This window comes from Galeopterus variegatus, unplaced genomic scaffold (genome assembly GCF_000696425.1).
Source record: "Galeopterus variegatus unplaced genomic scaffold, G_variegatus-3.0.2 Scaffold5648, whole genome shotgun sequence".
Lineage (NCBI taxonomy): Eukaryota > Metazoa > Chordata > Mammalia > Dermoptera > Cynocephalidae > Galeopterus > Galeopterus variegatus.
The window spans coordinates 40,763-45,555 of record NW_007731759.1 but is presented as its reverse complement, the minus strand read 5'-3'; the positions used below and the strand labels follow the sequence as shown (position 1 = coordinate 45,555).

Here is a 4,793-nt window from a genome sequence, read left to right as displayed (position 1 = left end):
AGGAGGGGGCAATGTTTGGGGTCCACTGTGACCCGCTGTCTGCAGGGCCACGGAGGCAGTGCTGAGCCCCAACCTTGACCCCGACCCCCACCCGGTGCTCACGCTTGACAGACCTGCACTCGGCTGTGCACTTGGCGGCCGTGCTGCGCGGAGGCGGGAACCCCAAGGCTCCATCTGCCCAGGCGCCCGGGGTTGTCGCTGCGACCTGGAGCTGCTGCTGAGCCAAGGAGCGGACCCCGCGCTGCGCGACCAGGATGGACTCCGGCTGCTCGACCTGGCCGTGCAGCGGGGACACGGGGACAGTGCGCACGTCCTGCGGGAGCTCCATACGTGGACCAAGACCCGGACCCGGACCTGAACCGGGCTAGAGGTCCGGGAGCCCGAGACTGAGCCTGCCCGCCCTGACTCTGACTTCGCCAGATGCTGCAGTTTCCGGTCCCCCGCCTCCTCCACGTTCCTCCTGGATGGGAGTCCAGCCCATATCCCCCCACGGAAATCACTGCCTGCACCCTCCGACTTCCACTTCCTGGCAGACGACCAGACGTGCCTTGTAGTGATGCAGCCACTCTCCGGCTGGCAGAGGATAAGGCAAGCTACACAGGTGGCAGGGACTCTGCCCCCTCTTGCTGTCACCTGCGAGTCCCTGCTGTGTCTGACCTGCAGCTGCTGCAGAAACTGGGTGCTTGGCGACAGTCCTGGCCCCACCACACCCTTCACCCAGCACCATGAAGCCCAGGCTGCTCCTGTTTCCCTTCCCAGGCCCAGACTTTTCAGGGCGCAGCCCAGAAGTGGCCACGGCCCAGCCGACAGGCCACATCCCAGACGCCCAGCCAGACGAGGATGCGCTCGCCCAGCAGTTTGAGTGACCGATCCCTCCAGAAGGTGGCAGGAGGGGGTGGTGAAGTCCAGCTTCACATAACTGCTGCAGGACTCCAGGCCTGCCCCAGTGTGCGACAGGTCTTGGACATCTGGGCCAGCGGTCATGGTGTCATCTCCCTGCATTACTTCCAGCACGTGGTCGCTGTGGAGGCTTATACACGAGAGGCTGTCTTTTGGAGACCAAAGGGACCCAGACACTGACCGACCAGAAGCAATGGCACTGCTATGGAGTGGTGGCAAGCTGGCCACCTGCTTGGCACAGGTGCTTGGGGGTGCACCTGCTGCACCGCACCCCCAATGTCTTCCTGGCCGAGGGTGAGTGACAGCTGAGGCCTCAGGACATCCAGATTCGTGGCTGAGCGCTGGGGAACTGGTTGTCCAGCCTGGGTAGAGATCAGGATGTTTAAATGTCCCAACTGCCCTGTGCTGAGAGCAGCCTTCATCTCTGGCTTCAGAAGGGTGTGTGTGTGTGTGTGTGTGTGTGTGTGTGTGTGTGTGTGTGTGTGTGTGTGTACGTGAAGGGAGCACCAGGGCAGATCCCCCACCTCAGGCTGTTAAATATGGTGCTCCTGGAGAGGTGGTAAACTACCTGTCATGAGAGGAGGCCAAGTAGGGAACCAGAAGGTGCTTCGGAACACTCCAGCACTTTGGCAGTTTGGTCCTATGTGGAAGGAGTCCCCTTTTATCTCCTAGACACAGGGAACCCACATTGTGGGGTGGACTGAGGTTTCCTCAGATACATGCAGAGTATCTGCCCAGCTCAAGAGCAGGGTTCCGGCTTACCAATTAGCTCAGTTGGTGAGAGCATGGTGCAGTTAACACCAAGGTCCAGGATTCCACCCTTGACCTGCCAGCCACCAAAAAAACAAAAAAGAGCCTGGTTTGCTGATTCCCAGCTTGGGACCTCAGACCAGTAATTTATCTGCCTGAGCCTCAGTTTCCCCAGTTGTACAATGGGGGCAGTGAGAGGTCCTACCTCAGGGTGTCACTGTAGAGATTAAATGAGGCCATGTGGGTAAAGTGTGAGGCTTAGAGCCCTGCACTGAGGCCCGAGTCGAAAATCTCTTTGTGGAGTATGCATAAAGCAAATGTACTTCACAGGGCCTGGTTTTCCAAGGTTTCAAATACTGACCTTGCAAAGGACAAGAAATTTTCCCCAAGCTATAGTCTGTGTTGTAAGATAAAGAATTGTAACACAGCAAGGTTGCTGGCTCAAAGACAGACAGGTTACTGATTGATATGTAAAGTTACTGGAAAATTGCGGTAAGAAGAGAATGTTTGCTAAAATCAAGCTTTCGTTGCAAATTGCATTATGGAATGTCACCTTGCTTGTCTTACTGAATGTTACCAGCTTCTACTGTTAAACTTCTTAAACTATACTTAGCAAAAACCCCACCTATGTGCTCTTCCTGTAACTGCCTGGTCTGGAGAATAAATGTGGGAAGAGAACCCCAATTTGTGGCTAATTTCCCAAATGGAAGGAATGCCTCTCTCTTGAGGGTTCTGGGAGATTAACCCCTTTTGGGGGCTTCTCACTGCTCAGAAGAGATGGGCTTTGAGTAATCTTTGGTGGCTCCGTCACCCAGGGGGAAAGGGGTGACAAATCTGTGGGAGGCAAAGCAACATCTCTTGGGGAAGGGGAGGTGGGCAGGGCTCTCAAGGGGCCGACAGCGTGGTGATGTGTGACTTTGTGAGAGACCAGCCTTCCTCGGGATCACTGTGCAACCTCAGCCTTCTGGAGTTGCTTCTCTGGACCTGTTTCTCCCACTATAAAATGAGATGAATTACTCCAATTTCCCAGCAATGGTATGTGACTTCAGACTATGCACATATGCAAAAAGGTAAGTAAATCCCAAGCTGTAAAATAAAATAAAATAAAAAATAAAAGCTTATGTCCACACAGACACCTGTAAACAAATGCTAATAGAAGCCTCCGTCATAATAGGCAAAATCTGGAAGGAACCTAAATATGTTTTCAGAAATGAACAGATAAACTACTGCGGTACATCATGTTATGAAATACTACTCAACAAAGAATATGCTTCATAAGTATGCACAAAAGCACACACACGCACTCACATATGTATCTCCTGGTGTTAGTGGAAACGTACAATTCAGCCTTGTTAACTACAGGCGTGATCTTGAGCAGCAGATCTCTAGAACTTATTCACCTGCCATAACTAAACTTTCTTGCCTTTTCTACAGCAAGCCCCTATTTCCCCCTCCCCTGTCCCTAAGGACCTCCATTCCACTCTCTGCATCGATGAGCGTGACTAGTTCGGGCCCCTCATGTCAGCGGAACCCTACAGTACTTGTTGTTTTGTGACTGGCTTATTTCACTTAGCACGATGCCCTCAAGGTTCGTCCATGTTGTTGCTAATGGCAGGTTTTTCTTCTTTTTGAAGGTTGAACCATGTAAAACCCGTTTTCTTTATCTATCCCTCAACAAAAATGCGGGTTGTTGTTGTGTAGTTGGGTGGGAGCTATGGGGGATCATGTCCATCAGAAGGTCCTGTTGGATGGGGCAGGTGACAGCACATCCCGAGCAGGGGCAGGACACAGTGGAAGTGTGGCAGATGAGCTCTGCAGGCCACCGTGACCTCCTTGCCCAAGTGAGGTTAGAGGTTAAAGGAATGAGAGCAGGAGGAGGCAGGAGGGGGCTGTCCTTGGGGCCGTGGGAAGACTTCTGAGGGGATGGAGGCGTTGCAGAAATAAGTGACCCCGTTTCCTTCCAGGTTCATGGCTGGGGGCCACAGGCAGAATTAATAAATGGAGATGACAGATGGAGGAGCCGCATCTGACACATGAGAGACTGATGCTGACATCTGAGAGGTGAATCCACCCGCCGCCCTTCTGGGCTCACCTGAGCCCTGTGCCCAGTAAGTGGAGAATATGGAGAATAAGTGGGGCTCTGCTCAGCTGGTCACCGTGTGACCCGAGGCTGGGGGTGTGACTTTGAAGCCTTGTTGCCTGTATCTGAGAGGGGGGGACTAGTCACAGCATCCCCTGAAAACTGCTGGGAAGAGGATATGAGGAAGTGTGTTGATTACTGACCCGCGGGCAGGGATAGCACGTCACACGCTACCTAAGTCACACCTACCGAGGGGGCCAGACCTATACCTGCCCCCTTCTGCACCCTAGAGTCAGCCCCCAGTGGGGACAACAAAGATTGGAGAGCACTCATGGCCTCTCTGATGACAGCCATGTGCCCTGGGAGTGACAGTGACGAGGACCTGTGTGCACCATTGGGAAGAGCAGCCAGGACTTTCCAGAGAAGTGGCACACACAGGCACACACGTGCCCACGAGCATACACATGCACGCCCACATGTACAAACACATATGCACCCACACAGGTTGACAATTCAGGGGCTGGAGGATGCCCACTTTGGGTGTTGCTGACCCGGTGAGGGGGCCACTGTGATGGGGTGGTGGAACCCCATGATGTCACTGCTGCTCTGAGTTCTATGGCAGTTGGACAGTCACTCTGGAAACTGTGAGCTGTGTCTGCAGGCCGCTTCTCTAAGCTACAGACACATCTCTGCACACGTGAACATATTCAAGTTAGTGTGACCTGCAATCTTCCCTTCCTGCTGCTTTATACACAGGTGCTACTGGCTGAATGGCCCGGGACTCTCTGGGAGGCTGCCAAGGATAATGCGCACAGGGCACTCACTGGGTGCCTGTTCTGGGCTGACCATGTGCACAGTCGTCCCATTCATCCTCATAGAGACCCTGTGCGATTGTTGGTAACATGCCCGATTGACAAAGGGAAGGTAACTGGGGCGAGAGGGGAGGTGACGGGCGGAGACCCAGAGGTGACCCTGGGATGTGCTCTCCACCCTGCCCTGTGCCATGTTGGACACAACTTCTGACCTCTGCAGCCTCCCTCCCTAGATTCGGGTTCTTCATGAG

The 4,793-nt window shown here is 54.0% G+C and overlaps 1 pseudogene; it reads left to right on the top strand.

The window, feature by feature from the left end:
- The window catches only part of LOC103605188, a 984-nt pseudogene extending 118 nt beyond the window's left edge, over nt 1-866 (top strand).
- The last annotated feature ends 3,927 nt before the right edge of the window (nt 867-4,793 follow it).